The 19,761-nt window shown below is 42.4% G+C and overlaps 1 protein-coding gene across 1 annotated transcript in view; it reads right to left on the reverse strand.

The window, feature by feature from the left end:
* Nucleotides 1–19,761, reverse strand: part of LOC148775501 (ninein-like protein) — a 271,660-nt gene that overhangs the window by 45,526 nt on the left and 206,373 nt on the right. The gene's annotated exons all lie outside the window — the stretch shown is intronic.

Here is a 19,761-nt window from a genome sequence, read left to right on the forward strand (position 1 = left end):
CCCCCCCAGGTCCCCTTCAACAAAAACCAGGGGCAAATTCCATCTTTTCCCTGAAACCCTCAACATCTGGCAGTGCTGCCTTTTATCAACTTTGTTTTTAGATAATATGAAGTTAATCAGCTCTATTTAAATTCATATTCATGTGAACTAAGAAGTATTCAATATTAAATATGTTTATTTACATATACATATAATTTAAATGTAACTGTTTGCTAATCCAATTAAGACATGTCTTAAGTCATCAACATTATATAATACTTTTATACCTAGGTTTAAGGTAAACTAAATTTGTCAACAAAAAGGTAACTCTCTCTCTATATATAAATATATAAATGAGATGAAAACTTTTAGATAAACTATTTAAAAAATTATATTTTTAATAGAACTCTAATAGTTATATTTTAATAGAATAATCTATTATTATAATATTAAAAAAATCTTAGGATTTGGATAACTTACATTTCTAGAGTGGTACTAAACTAAATAATAAAAGTTTATGAAATAACTAGGTCATTTCCAAAAAAGATTTTAAAACATTAATTACTAAACATTAACTTCCTCTTACAAGTTTTTCTTACCAAAAAACTAAAGGGATTTTAAACTATTAATAAATATATAACGTATTATATATAAATACATATTTATATATCATAAGTATATATTATGATATATAAATATATTCACCAATCTATAAAATGCCAATATACGAGACACTTAATAGCTGCTAAGAAAAGTAAGATGCATGCTTTTAATAAAAAGATATGTTATGGTAAATAAAATGATGATTACAAAAATATAAAAAAACGGTTTATGACAAATAAAAGAGGCTAAGAAACTTATAGATACACAACTAGAATTAAAACATATTGAAGAATCTTGTTCTCCTTGGAACTCTCCTATTTTTGTTATAAAAAAGAAATCTAACAAGTGACGTCTCCTAACAGACCTTAGAAAAGTTAATACATCTATGAAACCTACGGGTGCATTACAATTAGAAATCCCATCACCTACCACTATTCCTCAAAATTGGCATATTATTATTATTGACTTACAAGATCGCTTTTAAAATATACCTTTACACCCTTTAGACCGAGAGAAATTCGCTTTCTCTCTCCCTTATCCTAATCATATTGGACCTCATAAACAGTACCAATAGACTGTACTGCAACAAGGGATGATAAACTCTCCCACCATGTGTCAATACTACTTAGCCAAAGCCCTTGAGCCTGTGAGAAAGCAATTTCCTAACTTTCTTGTAAACATATATTGTTTTCGGCTCCATCTATCTTAAAAACTCAACATGTGTTTGATATAGCTCAACTGTGCTTAAAAAACTCTGGATTAATTATTGCCCCTGAAAAAATTCAAACCTCTACACCTTACATGGGGTTTGTTGTTAATAGACAACGCATTAATAATGGACAACCAGCTAACTCAGATCCATACTGATAAATTATCAACCTTAAATGATTTTCAGAAACTCTTCAATTCAGTTCAGTTGCTCAGTCGAGTCTGACTCTTTGTGACCCCATGAATCACAGCATGTCAGGCCTCCCTGTCCATCACCAACCCCCAGAGATTAGACCTTCTTTAGGAGTCTATGGGGTCACACAGAGTCGGACACGACTGAAGTGACTTAGCAGCAGCAGCAGGCATTGATAATTATCAACTGAATAACCTATTTAATACTTTAAAAGGAGATCTTGATTTAAATAGCCCTCATTCACTTTCTCAAAAGGCACGAGAGGAACTCTATTTGATGCAAAATAAATTACAAAAACAATTTCTTACTCCCATCCTCGCAGTTTGCAACCTAATGCTTTTACTTGGGCCACACCTCTTCACGGTGAGGCTACACAACACTTTATAACTCACTTATTAGCCTTTTTTACAGTAATGGGAACTCCTAGTTCTATAAAAACAGACAATGGCCCTGCCTATATTTTTAGACACTTTAAACAATTTTTACAATCTGTTTTTATTTAAACATATTACAGGTATTCCTTATAATCCACAGGCACAAGGCATAGTCAAACACACCACACACTAGTTACAAAGAAAAAAAAATGAAAAAGGGGGGAATACACAGGAACACTACTGTCTTCCTTACCTAAGGCAGACTTTTACTAGATTCCAACATAAGATATTTTCTAAATCTATAACTATTGTTAACGCAGCTTTATTTGTTTTAAATTTTTAACCTCTTCGGAAGATTCGACCTAAGGGAGCCCCGGCATTCAAAATGGAGATTAAACAAGAAGAACCCCAGGAAGAAGAAATTCCAATATGGGTCATGGCAGCTCTAAAGATCTCCAGGAAGCACTGCCCTCGGCGGCATCACCCTTATCATCTCCCCACTTGGGGACAAATAAAACCCTTACTAATAGAGATGAAAATCTGGTCTTTCAACAAACAGGGAAGGCCTCGGAGTCCTGAATCCATTTTCCTGGCAATGCCCAGCCGCCAAGCATCTCCTCTGACTAAGCAGACTTACTGGGCTAACATATCCAGCCCCCCTCTATTACAGGTAGTTGAAATAACAGAGAGAGGACCAAGCCTTTCAACTAATGACTCTATACATATGCCTTCTCCCTAGAACATTAAAGGCCCCTCACACCCTGGGGAGCAAAGAAAACTAATTACATTTCTTTAGGCTATGATGTCCTTCCCTTGTGCATGGGCCCAGCAGAATTGAGCATAAATGCCAGCCGACAAACTTGGGCTTTAGTCCTGCCTCCCAGAAAGGATTTTTGGACGTTGCTTAGGCTAGTTACTGCCCTTTCTTTGTCTGTGAACCATGCCCATACTACTGAGACTGTAGGGAAAGAACAAAGAACATTATGTTTACGTATAAAAACTTGACATATACTCCTGTTGGGACAAATGTCAAACCAAATCAAGAAAATTAATGTTTGTGGCTAATGATACGATTGTTGATTGGGGACCCCATGGTATGTGGTTATCTGACTGCTCAGATGATGTTAGCAACACTGTGTGTGATATAGATCACTGACACTACAATGGAACATTACCACGAAAAAGGACTTCTTGGGTGGCTTGACTGTGAACTGGCCCCAGCTCATCCTAGGACCGTCCTCCATAAACAGAGTGGGCCTGAATAATGGAACATTTGGAAACGTGCTGCGAGCACCAGAAAAATTTGGAACTTGGACCGGACATTTCACAGAGATCTGTCATGGTCATAGTAACTATTTCTTTCTCTATAATCAGTCATATTTTTTATAGGCCTGTGTCCCACTCCCTTTTGTTATAGCCATCGGAAATTTACAATTTAATAAGACTTTAAGCTCTGTAACTTGTATTAATTGCAAACTATATAGTTGTCTTAACTCCTCTATTTCTTTAAGCTATTCAATTTTGTGCTGCTCCTGTTCAATTCAATCATAGTGCATAATACTGGGAACAAATCAAATTTCATTTACAAAATATACATGATAATGCCTCACTGAATGTACAATTACTGCAAAAGGAAATCTTTAAAACTTTTTCTAAACGTCTCCTCTCTTCTACTAATTTGAAAACTTTAGCTGAACAAATTATCCGGGCTAAACCCACGAGGATGATTTCAAAGTATTGTTGGGTCTGGAACTGTAACTTTGGTGATTGTCTTGATAACTATATTTGTTGATAATTATATCGCCTTTCTATAAGGTTCGTTAATACTAACCAAACTCATTTGGTCAAGACCTTTTTTATTTTTACCAATATAATAAAACAGGGGGAATTGTCAGGAAACATCTAAAAGGAGGTTTCCTGTGTGCTGTTTTGGATCTCTCAGGAATCCTCTGTTCCTTATTAATTCCTGAATATTCAGGAATTAAGAGAAGAGGCAAGCCTCTCCCAGGGGCTGAGGAATCCAGGCATTTCCTTTGTTAGTTTTTATATATGGTAATAAGTACCCTCTTCGTTTTTATGAACCATATGGTAAAAGTGATTATTTACAACTCTCTCTCTTTAACATGGATTGCCTATGTTTTCTAAGTCTGGAATTTTAGTCTTTATCTTTGCTGAGAGTAACTACAGTATATATGCCCACACCATGTTGATTAAAACACCTTTGCTCCATCAGGGCTTTGGTCCCCGTGTCTTGCTTTTTCTCTCTTTCTCCCTCTCTTTTTCAGGCTAATTCCTGGAGCATAGAGGCTCTCTGTGTACACTTCCCTGCCCGGGCTTCTAAGACCCTCTCGAGAAGGCGCTCTGTGCCTTCTCCCTATTGAGACAGTGCCTGAGGCCTTCGTGAACAGAGCAAGCCACGTGCCAGGGACGTTATTGGCTTTCTGCATAAACCAAGGAACGTCAGCCTCTTTCTCTCTCCTTTCCCATCGGTCAACTCCAGACCACCAAGTTCCGGTCCATTAAAGGACCAACCCCCCCCGCCAACCCTGCCGCTTCCCAAAGTGGGAAAACAACACTTCAAGTCTCAGCGACAGACAGCTGGACTCACAGTCTGAAAAGCCAGCACCTGTAAGCAGGGTCTGCATCTTTGGGCTCCTTTCTTCCCGTGTGGCCTAGTCTTTCCACCCTAGTGGGGCCATACTGGGAAGGCTCCACCCCTCTGAAACATCTGGCTTGAAACTCACCATTCAAAAACTAAGATCATGGTATCTGGTCCCATCGCTTCATGGCAAATAGATGGGGAAAAAATGGAAACAGCAGCAGAATTTATTTTCGTGGGCTCCTAAATCATTGCGGATGGTGACCGCAGCTTTGAAATTTGAAGACCACTGTGGTCTCATACCTGGAAGAGGGGTATCTCCTCTCGGCCGCCCCTCCTGATCTTGAACGTGGAGTAGCTCTTCACGGCCCTCCTGTGCCCACGCAGCCACTACCACTTGGACGTGGGGTAGCTCCTCTCGGCGACGCCCATGACCTTGGACTTGGGGTAGCTCCTCTCGGCCACGCTTCTGCCCGTGGTCCATCACCAAGCCGTCGCATCTGCGCGCCCGGCACTGGTGTCGCGTCTGCGCACTCGGATCCTAAAAGATGATGCTGTGAAAGTGCTGCACTCAATATGCCAGCAAATTTGGAAAACTCAGCAATGGCCACAGGACTGAAAAAGGTCAGTCTTAATTCCAATCCCAAAGAAATGCGATGCCAAAGAATGCTCAAACTACCGCACAATTGCACTCATCTTCCACGCTAGTAAAGTCATGCTCAAAATTCTCCAAGCCAGGCTTCAGCAATACAAGAACCGTGAACTTCCAGATGTTCAAACTTCTTTTAAAAAAGGCAGAGGAACCAGAGATCAAATTGCCAACATCCGCTGGATCATGGAAAAAGCAAGAGAGTTCCAGAAAAACATCTATTCCTGCTTTATTGACTATGCCAAAGCCTTTGACTGCGTGGATCACAAGAAACTGTGGAATATTCTGAAAGAGATGGGAATACCAGACCAACAAACCAGCCTCTTGAGAAACCTGTATGCAGGACAGGAAGCAACAGTTAGAACTGGACACAGAACAACAGACTGGTTCCAAATAGGAAAAGGACGTTAAGGTTGTATATTGTCACCCTGCTTATTTAACTTCTATGCAGAGTACATCATGAGGAACGCTGGGCTGGAAGAAGCACAAGCTGGAATCAAGATTGCTGGGAGAAATATCAATAACCTCAGATATGCAGATGACACCACCCTTATGACAGAAAGTGAAGAGGAACTGAAAACCCTCTTGAGGAAAGTGAACGAGGAGAGTGAAAAAGTTGGCTTGAAGCTCAACATTCAGAAAACTAAGATCATGGTATCTGGTCCCATCACTTCATGGGAAATAGTTGGGGAAACAGTGGAAACAGTGTCAGACTTTATTTTGGGGGGCTCCAAAATCACTGCAGATGCTGATTGCAGCCATGAAATTAAAAGACGCTTACTCCTTGGAAGGAAAGTTCTGACCAACCTAGACAGCATATTAAAAAGCAGAGACATTACTTTGCCAACCAAGGTCCGTCTGGTCAAGGCTACGGTTTTCCCAGTGGTCATATATGTATGTGAGAGTTGGACTGTGAAGAAAGCTGATCGCCAAAGAAATGATGCTTTTTAACTGTGGTGCTGGAGAAGACTCTTGAAAGTCCCTTGGACTGCAAGGAGATCCAACCAGTCCATTCTAAAGGAGTTCAGTCCTGGGTCCAATACTTCGGCCACCTCATTCGACGAGTTAACTCACTGGAAAAGACCCTGATGCTGAAGGGATTGGGGGCAGGAGGAGAAGGGGACGACAGAAAATGAGATGGCTGCATGGCATCACCGACTCGATGGACATGAGTTTGAGTGAACGCTGGGAGTTGGTGATGGACAGGGAGGCCTTGTGAGCTGTGATTCACCGGGTCACAAAAAGTCAGGCATGACTGAGTGACTGAACTGAAGTGAACTGAACTGTGGTCTCATAACTTGTTAGATAAGGTAACTACCTGAAGTTGCAAGAATAACAGACTGGAACCGAACAAACTGTTCAAGTTACAGCTGTAAGTTCAGACAAGCCCTTTAACTTGATCCCTAATTCCAGTGCCTCAGCGTCCCCATCTGTTAAAATGGCCCAAGAGTCAGACTAAGTGCTCTTGAAGGTTCAAAACAAAACTCACCTTACCCAAAGGCTCTTCCTGCTGACCCCCAGATGTTTACTCTGCTCCTGAGAGAAGCCTCCAGAGACGCGGTCCCCTCCCTTCCCCTCTGCACCTCTCCCCTCCTGTCCTTGTACCTACAAGTCCTGTCGCCTCAGGACGCGGTGTTCAGCGACCCCCGACTGGGCTGTGAACCGCATCCATCTCTCCTGCTGTCTTTTATAACCCACTCAGAACCAGTCTTTCTTCTATCCGATCCATTCCCCAAAGGGCTGCGTGGTGGTTTAGTCCCTAAATCGTCTCCGACTCTTGCAATCCTATGGACTGTAGACTGCCAGGCTCCTCTGGCCATGGGAGTCTCCAGGCAGGAATCTGGAGTGGGTTGCCATATCCTTCCCCAGAGGATCTTCAAACCCAAGAATGGATTCCGGGTATCCTGCACTGCAGGCAGATTCTTTACCGACTGAGCTATGAGGGAAGCCCCTTAATTAGTGGGAAAGCCCCTTAACTGCTGCAGTGAATGTCGCTCAGGCTGACTCATCGCGACAGTCCATGCCAGCACACTGGAGTGGGTAGCCTTTCCCTTCTCCAGGGGATCTTCCCAACCCAGGGATTGAACCCAGGTCTCCCCATTGCAGGCACATGAGCCACCAGCGCTGCCACAGCTATCTAAACACAGAGCAATCCCCTGGCGCCTCTGAAATGCCTTGTGAGTGAAGAGCGAGCTTCCCGCGCCAGAGCCCCCTTGCTGCCCGCCCTTATCCGGCGGGAACGGGACGGTGTTTGCATGGCCGGCTTCCCGGTGGGGCTACACTCAACGCGGCCCTCACGCCTGGGCGACCCCGTCCCCATGTCCCCGGTGTAACGCGCACCTGAGCTCCAGCCACCCGTTTCCCGGTCTCTCCGCGCGTCACCGGGGCGAGTCGCCCACCGCGCAGCCCGCGCGCGCAGAGGCTTCGAGGACGCGGGGCGGCGGGCGGCGCTGAGGAAGTGGCGGCGACCCCCCCGCGCGGGAAGCCGCCGAAACCCACCTGCCCGCCGCCACAGAGGGGGATCCACAGGCACACCCGCCGTCCCGCTCGCGGCTGTGCAGCCCCGGAGCAGCGGCCCCGGGAGGCGCCGCCCGCCCCCGCCCTCATGGCGCCCCGCCTCAGGCAGCCTTCCCTTGGCCGCGCTAGGCGTAGAGCTTAGGCCGGGCCCCTGCGAGGGCGGGCGTCTACCAGGGGCCTTTTGAGCGCGAGCTCAGGCCGGCGCCTGGGGGTGGGGCTTGTGTGGGCGGCGAGCCTGGTGGGCGCCTGGGCGTGGGGCGTGCGTCCGGGGAGCGCAGCCTGGCGTCGACGTCGGGGGTCCTGAGAGCGGGGTCGCGCCCCGGCGCCCTGGGGCCTGGGCGGCGTGTGAGCGGCGAGCCGGGCCGGCGGGGAGCACGTGAGGGAATCGTGTGAGCGGGAAGGGTGAGCCGCTGAGCCGGGACCGTGTGAGCCGGAAACGGGGCCTGTTGGTGGGAAACGCTGCCCCTCTGGCGATGGAACCTGGGTCCCCTCCGCGTGGGGCTGGCGGGGCGCCTGGAGAAACCCGCGAGGCGCCAGCGGTGGGCTTGAACAGTGCGTGCCTCTCGCCACCACCGGGCTCCTAATTGATTTTGCGGGTATTGACAATATCCTAATTTTCCTACCCTCCATTTTGGGTTCTGAAGGGACATTTATCTCAACATTGCTGCATTATTCCAGGTGAGTCTATAGCCAAATGTTTGTGTCTCTTCCTTCCATTCTCCCTTCGTTTTTATTGGATTGCAGTTGATTTACCGTAGTGTGTGAGTGTCAGGTGTGCAGCAGAGTGAATCAGCTGTGTGTATATGTATACCCGCTCTTTTTAAAAGCATTTTTTCCATGTGGGCTGTTACAGAATGTTGAGTTCCCTGTGCTGTGCAGTAGGTCCTCATTAGTTATCTATTTCATACACAATACTGTGTAGTGTGTGTGTGTCAGTCCCAGTTTCTCAACCAAATGTATGTTTCTTTGGTACACGTGCGTGTGTAAAACTGCTAGAGAGGGTCAGAGAGAAACAGGCTGAATTGTGTTTTTTTTTTTTTTACCACTTAGGTCTTGAAAAGATAATTCTTGAAACTTGAAAGTATTACTGCGTTGGGCTCGTCAAGTTGATCTGCAAGGAACATTTCAAGAGACGCAAGAGCATGGCAGGTAGCGGTAAATATGTGGGCTTATGACAACAGCAGTTTGCTTTAGTGATGTTCTAACAAGGTTTTCACTGATTGCTCAGTTGGTAAAGACTCTGCGAGCAATGCCGGAGACCCTGGTTCGATTCCTGGGTCAGGAAGATCCCCTGGAGAAGGGAAAGGCTACCCACTGCAGTATTCTGGGCTTCTAGTGCATGGGGGGGGGGGCAAAGGGTTGGACAAGACTGAGCAACTTTCACTTTGACACTGATAATACAAAGCATTTTGGATGTGCAGAGTACCTTTATGGTAGCCATACTTGAAGTAACAGAAAGTAAGGGTGCCCTGTTTGAAGGTGGCACCAATGGAAGGAGATAGGAAGGGCCTGCTCTCTTCGTTGCAGGCGGCTGCTGCCTGGTGATCCACCACAGTGCCTGAAGTCAGCATCCTGGTTCTCACACTTAGCAGCTGTGGGATCTTGGCAAAACCTGTCTTACCTGGGTTAAACGTGGGGAGTTTTTAAAAGTAGGATATTTTCTTAGGAAGGGTTTAGGAAATCTTCATGCAAGTTCGTATTAATTTTAAGAGAGTATCTCTGAGAGCTTTACACAGAAGTATGTGGATCATTTATCTGGAGCTGCTGGTCAAAGAGGAAAAAAAGACATGGACAAATAGAAGGTAAGAACTGGATTTGATCGAAAAGTCATTTGACAGAACGTTGAATTAAAATGGGACTGCAGACCTGTTCTAATAGCCAAAGCAAATCACCCATCGCATGCATAGTGAGGAAAAAGTAGAGGGGGGAAATAGTGTATCTTATCAGGTGTCAGCCACAGATTAAATTGAGAATGCCATTTGAGCAGCTAAATTATGACTTCCTGGATTTCATTGGAGGTCTGGTCCGATGGTTAAGACTCTGTGCGGTTAAGACTCTCCGATGCAGTGGGTGCAGTTTCGATCCCTGGTCAGTGTGATCCATGGCCGAAAGAAAAAAATGATTAGTTCTGATTCAAGATACTCTACAACCTCAGGAAGGTTGAGAAATAAGAGGAAAGAGGGAATGAAGGATGAGAGAGGCATAGGGTACAGGGAGGAAACGAAGGAACAGGAAGCACGGGTCTGTGGGGGAAGGTGGCAAGAAATAAGATAGGTCTTTAGAAGAAGGGAGAGTATTTGACATGGGTGATGAATTTGAAGTGAGCTTGTCCGAGAAGAACAGCAGAGTTTTCCCCATCTTCTTGTTTTCCTGGCTGTTAGAAGGCATTCAGGATTGAGGTCCCTGGACACGCAGAGCTGTGTGTTAGCCTCTGTGCAGGATCACGGGCATAGGTACTCAGCTGTAAATGTGTGCAGATTGATGTCATATGAGATGCAGCTGCTTTATAGGATGGTGTCCCGTAGGCCACAACAAGAACTGGAAAGATGGAGAGAGCAGGGGCCGTGATGGGGAGATCATGGAACCTACAGCGTGATAGTGTCCACTGGAAGGTTTCCAGCTTCTAATGCAGTTTCAGTTTGGAGGGTGTGTCTCCCAATTGAGGGTAGAGTAAAGGTAAGTTCCTGCTGCTGCTGCTGCTAAGTCGCGTCAGTCGTGTCTGACTCTGCGACCCCACAGACGGTAGCCCACCAGGCTTCTCCGTCCAAGGTATTTCCGAGGCGAGAGTACTGGAGTGGGTTGCCATTGCCTTCTCCGGAGGGTAAGTTGAGGCTAAGATTTTCGAAGAATAAATGAAGTTGAAGTTATGTAGAAGCAGACTCAGTGTAGCCCAGAGTTTCTCACCTTTGAATTAGTTGCCTGGGGCCTTGTGGGAAGTGCACTTGCTGAGCAGGAGGTCTGAGATTCAGTGTTTATAACAAGCTCTCTGAGTAGCAAGGGTGTAGCCTTGTGTTTAGAGAAGTCTAGAAGAAGAGTATTGGATAGTGCAGGACAGAACAGGATCAAGGAAAAGCCTTATTTTGTGTTTCTTTCTGAGCGTGTTTATAGCCAGAGGGAAGCAAGGAGTTGAAGTAGCAATTTCAGGTGTAAGATACCATTGCTAAGCAAAGAGGTAGAAATAAGAGGAGAGATGAACCACAGAGAGAATGTAAACGGGGAAGAATTCAGACCACAGATCCTGAGATTACCCTTTGGAGAGGAGAGAATCTGGTGAGAGGAGGAAGGGAGGAAAGAAGTCCTTAGGGAGGTGATTTGTAGTTGATGAGGACACTTGAGAGAATTCCTTCTCGATGGCTTCAGTGTATTTACACTGAAAAGAGAGAAGATCCTTGTTGCTCCAGAGAATCCTGGGGGTGGGGGAGAAGGGTGGTGGTGGTAGAAGTAGGGGAAACCCCAGCCACTCCAAGCAACTCTCAGGCATCAAAGGTGTGTTTTGTACTGGTATTTGTTATTCGAACTAGATTAATTTGAATATGGAAGGCATTGACTTTTTTTTCTTTTTTTAAGATAGCTGATTTTTTGATAGTTGTTTCACAGAGATCATTTGAAGCATTAGCATGAGGTAGGAAACCAAACTAAGTTTTGAAACACAACAGATTAATAGGGTTCATCCCCTAAATGCTAGAATTGTTATTTTCAATAAATACTACACTGATTTTGAAACATGCAAGATTTTTATTATCTAATATTTCTGTGGCAATTAAATTATTCCTAAAGATCTTATGGAATACAGAATAGGGAACAGATTGAGTGAATCGATATAAGTAATACTAGAAGAGGAAAAAGTAGAAATGATGAGACACACTAGTTAGCGTCTCTTCATGAATGGCAGTGACATGTAAGACACAGTAAGCTGTGAAGGAGTAGTGAGTTTGAGGGGAGAGGAGGATGTGGAAGTGATTCTCTGAAATAAGAGTTTGTAGGAGGTAGTCAGGGTTGTATTCTTACTCACATTCTAATAAATGGAGACTTTGTATTCAGATTTTTCAGGTTGAGATTCTCCTAGTTTGAGCCTCAGTAGTTGATTTGTCAAAGAGCCAGGCATTTGCAAGTTGATGATCAGTGTCTGTTGATTTCACGATCAGTGACCAAAACTCAGTCGGCATCCACAGAATTGGGACAGATGACCTTGTTCAGTTCAGTTCAGTCGCTCAGTCATGTCAAACTCTTTGCGACCCCGTGAATCACAGCACGCCAGGCCTCCCTGTCTGTCACCAACTCCCGGAGTTCACTCAAACTCATGTCCATCGAGTCGGTGATGCCATCCAGCCATCTCATTCTCTGTTGTCCCCTTCTCCTGCCCCCAATCCCTACCAGCATCAGAGTCTTTTCCAGTGAGTCAGCTCTTTGCATGAGGTGGCCAAAGTATTGGAGTTTCAGCTTTAGCATCAGTCCTTCCAATGAACACCCAAGACTGATCTCCTTTAGAATGGACTGGGTGGATCTCCTTGCAGTCCAAAGGACTCTTAAGAGGCTTCTGCAGCACCACAGTTCAAAAGCATCAATTCTTAGGCGATCAGCTTTCTTCACAATCCAACTCTGACACCCATACATGGCCACTGGAAAAACCATAGCCTTGACTAGACGGACCTTGCTTGGCAAAGTAATGTCTCTGCTTTTTAATACGCTGTCTAGGTTGGTCAGAACTTTCCTTCCAAGGAGTAAGCGTCTTTTAATTTCATGGCTGCCATCAGCATCTGCAGTGATTTTGGAGCCCCAAAAATAAAGTCTGACACTGTTTCCCCATCTATTTCCCATGAAGTGATGGGACCAGATGCCATGATCTTAGTTTTCTGAATGTTTAGCTTTAAGCCAACTTTTTCACTTTCCTCTTTCACTTTCATCAAGAGGCTTTTTAGTTCCCCTTCACTTTCTGCCATAAAGGTGGTGTCATCTGCATATCTGAGGTTATTGATATTTCTCCCGGCAATCTTGATTCCAACTTGTGCTTCTTCCAGCTCAGCGTTCCTCATGATGTACTCTGCATAGAGGTTAAATAAGTAGGGTGACATTATACAACCTTGAAGTCCTCCTTTTCCTATTTGCAACCAGTCTGTTGTTCCATGTCCAGTCCTAACTGTTGCTTCCTGAACTGCATACAGGTCTCTCGAGAGGCAGGTCAGGTGGTCTGGTATTCCCATCTCTTTCAGAATTTTCCACAGTTTATTGTGAAACACAGTCAAAGGTTTTGGCATAGTCACTGGTAGTTAGAATAGGGAAAGGGAGTCCAGAATGGCGGTGGCTAAAAGACAAGGAAGGGCAGAGCCCACAAAGATAGAACAAAGGAAGGTCCGAGGACCGGAGTGAGGACCTCAGATAGAAGAAACAGCACTCCTGGCTAGCTCAGTTTACATGAGGAAAGCCCAGGGGGAGGAAAAAAACATACAAAAAGAGGGGCCAAAGGGCCGGGGGTGTGCGCTCCCATGTGTGTGCGCTCTGTCTCTGTCTCTCTCTCTTCTCTTTGGGTCTTTTGGGTCAGCAGGTCCAAACCTCCAGGATGTATTTTCCAAATACAACTGAGCTGTGACTCGGAGCTGTAACACTGTCTGAGAGCTGTGATGCGCCAAGGGCTTTAATGTCCGTTGCTTCAAATTTTTGCTGTGACAAGACAGAACTGAGGAAATTACACACTCCCCTGACAACCTTAGTAGGTAAAGAAAAGGTGAATATTGGAGTGGTGTTTCTGGCAGCAATCACACGCTCCATCAGCTGTGTAAGTCTCAGCTGCCAGAAAACAGAGAAAGCAAACAAGGTAGAGAAGAAGCCCAGAGCACTCAGCCCTGGGACACCTGGGCACTGACGTTTCCAAAATTAGATGTTGTGGCAAAATCTACCGTGTGCTGACTCCTTTTATGCCACCTACAGGCAAACAGTATTTCTCAGAAAGGTGTGTGTATTCTTCCTCTGAGCATAGTAAGATGATACATGACAAGGAGACTTCAGAGAAAGTAAATTCCCTTAGGCTAGCCTGTAGCACACCTGAGAGTGGGTCGCAGGAGTATATTTAGGATTTTGCTTCTAGTTGGGAGACCCAGGTAGACATCTAGAGATTGCCTTCTCAGAATGTGGCTTCCTAGCTATATTTTTCCATAGCTCTGAATTTTTAAGTATTCATTATAAATTATATTCAGTATGACTGCAAGAGCCCCTTTGAAGCCAGATGATAAAATATTTCTTGTGTTTTCTCTGACTTTATATATTTTAGAATTGGCTTTCCCAGTGATAATGGGAGTCATAGGAAATTTGCTACATAGTACCTCCTCAGTTGTATTGGTCTAATATATCAACTTGTTTTATTTTTTGTAATGAATTAATAGTTTGGAAGGAATGTTGGTTTTAAGGAGTGCTGTATCATTTAAAAGCAGTATATGGAAAAGTGATTCTTATTCTACTGGGATGCCCAGTCTATTGAGTAACCACATCAAATACGTGTTGTCCATAAATACCAATTAAGTTAGTGCCTTCAGTCAGTCATACGATCAGGGCTATAGTAAGAAATCATATGCTGTTTCTTTTTGCACTCCTATCGTTTTTTTTCTTTTCTTTCCTCACCTGTAGAAGTTACCTTTGCATTTACAAAAGATTCTCCGTTATCTCCTAGAATAGTGACTACAAGCTATAAACTCAAAGTGGTTTTTTTTTTGTGTGTGTGTTTTTTTTTTCACATCTCTACAAGTGACTTGTCTGCTCTTGTTTCTCAATGAGCTTGGTAGGTCCAAGAAGCAGAAATTCAACTAAATCACCTACACGAATCCTTTCGACCCTGGAAGATGTGACATAGGAAAACCACCAAATAAATAGAATCAACTTCAGACAGTCATGCAGATCACTTCTCTTCTCAGTCGATACCTTTTATAGAGGAACCGGCAGAGTCTACTCCTTCAGGGTCCCAGGATTTGTAAATGTATTGATTTCATAAAGATTTATTCTGTACTCGACCCAGAAAGTTTTATATTCTAAATATTTCTGGAAACACTCCCACGGTTCAGGCCGGCATCCCCCCCTTTTTTTCATTATTAATGCTTTCATATTTTTCTCCCTCCATTTATTTGTATGCCCTTCAAATTCCATCTCCTGTAGTGTTTCGAGTCACCTGTCTCAAAAACACATGTGACCATGAACCACTCATCAAATCACATTAATATCTAGACATCGAAAATTGATGCATGATGCTTTCATAATCTGACTTCTGCCTGACTCTCCACCTCTCATCCTTTCTGTCCTTTGCTCTGGAATCCTGAACTACTGCTGATGCCCTCCTCACCTGTCCCTGTACTCTGGACAGATATTTACCCTCTCGTGTGTGTGCCTCTCTCCCCGTCTTGCTGCAGCCTTCTGTGCTCTCCCTCACCTTCCCTCTGTTCCCTTGAACTGCCTAAGTCTGCGCTCAGACAGTATCTATAGAAAAACCATCCCTGACACATTTATCTACATTTTTGTTTAAACTCCAGTGTCTTGTACTGAGCAGAAACCCAAAAAATAATTATTGAATAAAAGAACTGAAGATTTATGTATACCAGGGTGATTTTTTAAGAGCTTTTCCTCTGCAGTCTAAGAGTCAAGAAGGTAGACATGTGAAGAAATAATTTAGATTCAGGTGATGAAGATACACCTGAAAAATTATAAAGTCCTCAGTTAGCTACAAGGAAAGAGATACCTGTTTATCTGGGGAAAGACAGCTGTCATCAAGGACAACTTTACAAAGCAGGCTGAGACTTAAAAGGTTAAAAGTAGTTTGTTTTGGAAAGAAGCATTTCAATTTAAGAAATTGAGAACAGGAAAATAAGTAACAGGAATTTTGTAAACCATGAATAGTGTTGCAGTTGAAGCTTGTCGTGTTGTTATAAAAGGTCCTGTTATGAATTAGAGAAGAGAAGATATTGTGGCTTTGTATGTCTCTCCTGTGTTTTGAAATTTCGTTTGGTTTCTGTTTATTTTTTTCACTGCTTTTTGGATGAATTTGTAAATGAATCCTTGAGATGTTTGTGTGCCTGTAACCTGATGAATTCGGGTATTTCCCAAAAGGTTTCTTGAAGTTTTAGATCATTGGAAGTATTTCTTAAAGAAGTAAATATTCAGCTGAAGATTAAGGTTGATATCAGCTTTCATTTAATACAATGTTTTAAATCTGTGTTTTAAATATTCTGTCTTTTATCTAAATATTCTAAGTAATTTTAACAAAACTTACAGATTTTTCAGCAGAACTAGACTTAGAAATGACATGAGAGGAAGAACAAGAAAAATGTGATGGAGATGAAAAGAACCATTCACAGGTATGTAAAAATGTAAATTTAAATTTCTGGTTTAATACTGCTTTCTATTCTTTAACAACATAATACAGTTTGCAGCAGAGTTCATAACAAAGAAAATTACCTTTCAAAAGTAGCCTTTTAGAATCAACAGATCGCTTAAGTTTTTATACCACGTCAATGAGAAAACTTAAAATATTGTTAGAATCCATTATAATTTATAGCTTGTCTTTGGAATTGAAGCAAAAAACTCTCCTTACTGTTGTTTACTTCTTCCATTTTTGTAATTTGTTTACATGATGAAGAAGGTGAGATCAAATTCTGAATCATATAGGATTAAAGAGTTGAATTTATGAACAATAGAACAATGATGGTCCCTGACCTAGATACGTATAAAGAGAAATCATTGTCACTGATCAAGGTTTTCTGTTGAAACTGCCAGTCACTGATGCCAAGACTAAAGATTCATTCTGTCTGATATCTCGGCATAGTTGACTTCAGTACAGTTCAGTCGCTCAGCCGTGTCCGACTCTTTGTTACCCCGTGGACTGCAGCACGCCAGGCCTCCCTGTGTGGCACCAATTTTCGGAGTTTACCCAAACTCATGTCCATTGAGTCAGTGATGCCATCCAACCGTGTCATCCTCTGTCGTCCCCTTCTTCTCCCGCCTTCAGTCTTTCCCAGCATCAGGGTCTTTTCAAATGGGTCAGCTCTTCGCATCAGGTGGCCAAAGTATTGGAGTTTCAGCTCCAACATCAGTCCTTCCAATGAACACTCAGGACTGAGCTCCTTTAGGATGGACTTAGGGATGAACATTCAGCGACAGAGTAGGTCATAGAATCAGCCCAACTGCCTATTAAAAGAACTGAACCTTCCAGACTGGACCTTTGTTGTTAGGGTACAAATAATAACTTTATAACTTATTTCCTTTCCAGGTGGGAAATCAGTGAATATTATTAAAAATGCTTTATCCACTCTCACCGGTGGCTGTTAGGATTTAATATAACTGAATGTAGGGGCTTCCCAGGCAGCTCAGCTGGTAAAGAACCCACCTTCAAGGCAGGAGACCCTGGTTCCATTCCTGGGTCAGGAAGTCCCCCTGGTGAAAAGGATAGGATACCCAGTCCAGTATTGTTGGGAGACCTGGGTTCAATCCCTGGGTTGGGAAGATCCCCTGAAGGAGGTTGTGGCAACCCACTCCATGTTCTTGCCTGGAGAGGCCCCATGGACAGAGGATCCGGGCAGACTACAGTCCTAGGGGATGCAAAGAGTCACAGACAGGACTGAGCACACACATAACTGAATGTCAGCAGGTAATATGTCTCGATGTGTAACATTATCATAATATATATAATTTGCATTAATTTACGAATTGGTTCCTCTTTCTGATTGGTGTTAATAGATTTTGGCTCCTAGTAATATAAAGTTTGTCTGTTCTCCAGATATTTGTCCTTAAAAAAGAAAAAAAAAAAGCTTTGAAATGTGCTGTAGGGACTCCCTGTTCAAGATATAGTGAGGGGAAATATTTTTAAGGGGAACCAGCCTTTATAGCATTAAAAATCATCTCCTAATTCACTTTTGGTAGATTTAATATACATGAATTAATTCAAACACGCAGGGACAAAATTGGGTTTTGAGTTCATGTTTTTCTCCTATTTTTGGGTAAGGCAAGTTATTTTTGACTTAACTGCGAAAGGGTAAGGTGAGGACGAGTGCCTTTGGCCAGAAGTCATTTCAGCGACTAGTCCCCTTGGAAGCAGAACTGTAGCGAATACACGTAAACAGCTCCACAGGCGCTATTTCCTGGGACAGGCAATGGAGAACTGGATGGTAACTGAAGAGGAATGGGGAGTTCAAAGGAGTTTCTTGTTTTATATTCAGAGGGGAGCTTTTAGTGTATATATGCTGTTGGGAATGAGCCAGCAGAAGATGTTTTTATTGAGCTGAATCTTGTTTCCATTTCCAATATTAGAAAGCTTATTGATTGTATGACATTATCTGTAAACTATTACAGTAAACTAATTGTACATAATACTTCTGTTCATGTATAGTTTTATGGTACGGACTTGTTCATTGGTTCTGAAGTGTAATATTCTTATGTAATTGAATATGCAGATGATTACTTCAATTAATTCTATCATACATAGATTTTTAAAAATTATAGAATCATGAATATACAAATACTTAGGCTATACTGAATAGGATTGAATCATTCCTTGATGATTCTGGATGATCATATCATCGTGAGTAGCTACGGCTTTGTAAGGTACTCTGAAACATCACAGCATATTAACTTCATGTTGTTTGTAGACTCCTGGAAAAAGGGGAAATTTTTGCTTATATTCAGTAGAAAAAACTATTGACAATCTTTCATTAATTATTATTTTTGAATCATACAGTTCTAAATTACTAAAACCATCCTTCCCACACTCAGAGTGTTGTTAACACATGTTGTCTGCTCGATAAGTGCATGTCAGATGCATGAAGAAACAACAGGATGGTTCCATGAATGCCTGTTGATGAATTTCTTTACAAAAAGCGAGTCCTTATTGCGAGTAGATATCCAATATTGCTTCCATGGAAAGATGTTTGATTTTTTAGAAATATGTTAAGATTCAGAAGTTATTATTTATAGTTATTGGTAGACATGGAATAATAATATAGATTCATCTGTTATCATATTACTTAGAAAGACTTATTTAAATCTTACTTTCTCAGTATGTTTTGGCAACGCAGTGTTGAGGCCAGATTGCCTGGGTTTGAATTCTAGGTCTGTTGGTGACCTGCTGTGTGGGCGTGGGCAAGATCCTCAGCCTTTCCGGGCTCCATTTCTCCGTAAGTAGAGGGCCTAATGCATTGCCTATCTCCGAGAATTACTGTGAGGATTAAAAATGACTTAAGACATGTCAAGTGCTTATAATAATGCATCGCAGTTGCCTAGGAAGTCCTCAGAAGGCTAATATCATGGTTACTATGGTTTTCTTAAAAATGGATTTCCTTCTTATAAAGAATGAAGGAATACCTCCTAGATAGGTTTTATTGCCATAAAAGGTAGTTCTTATTGAAAATGGCAACAGCCAAAAACCCTGGTATACTGCTTCCTATCAAATAACACAGGTACCGTTATGTTTTTCCTTTTCCTTTGACCTAAATTAAATGCTTTGTGAATATTTTTCATATATTTTCTTTGTCCATTAATCCTACTCTTATTTATTATTTAATTCTTCAATAAAAAATTACTTCCCAGTGCAAAGGTTTCATGTAAAAAGGCAAAGTTTAGGTATTGTTTGTATTTTTAAGTATTTAATATTCGCCTGAAAAGAATCATTTGTCATTTTAGGGCTGCATAAGAAAACATCTAATGAGAAGAACACGGTATAATACAAAAGTTAATTATAAAAAATATTCTCCTAGGAAAAAATATTTTGTAAAAGGAATAGTGGCAAAGCAGAAAAATCTTCATTTGTTGTAGAGACATACACTTTGAGAACTTAATTTAGAAACACTCTTGATCAAATTATCCTTTTGATAAAATTCTGTCCTTTTAAGAAGTGTCTGTTTTTCGTTTAATGACCAGCTATTTATCACCTTTGTAGTTAGTTAATAAGTGTCTGTTTTTCGTTTAATGACCAGCTATTTACCACCTTTGTAGTTAGTATATTTTATAAATAGGTTAAGGACACTGGGAAACAGGATTATTTATGTGTAGGTCAAAGCACAGATTAATGCCGTGAGCTACCTGAATGACTTCACTCAGTCATCTGAAAGTGCTTCCCAGGATGGTGATGTCTTTAAGAATTCCACATTGCAAGTGGAACCACTTGGCTTGA

Source organism: Moschus berezovskii, chromosome 15 (assembly GCF_049115385.1).
Source record: "Moschus berezovskii isolate FMDL1 chromosome 15, NW_MosBer_1.0, whole genome shotgun sequence".
In the NCBI taxonomy this organism is placed as follows: domain Eukaryota; kingdom Metazoa; phylum Chordata; class Mammalia; order Artiodactyla; family Moschidae; genus Moschus; species Moschus berezovskii.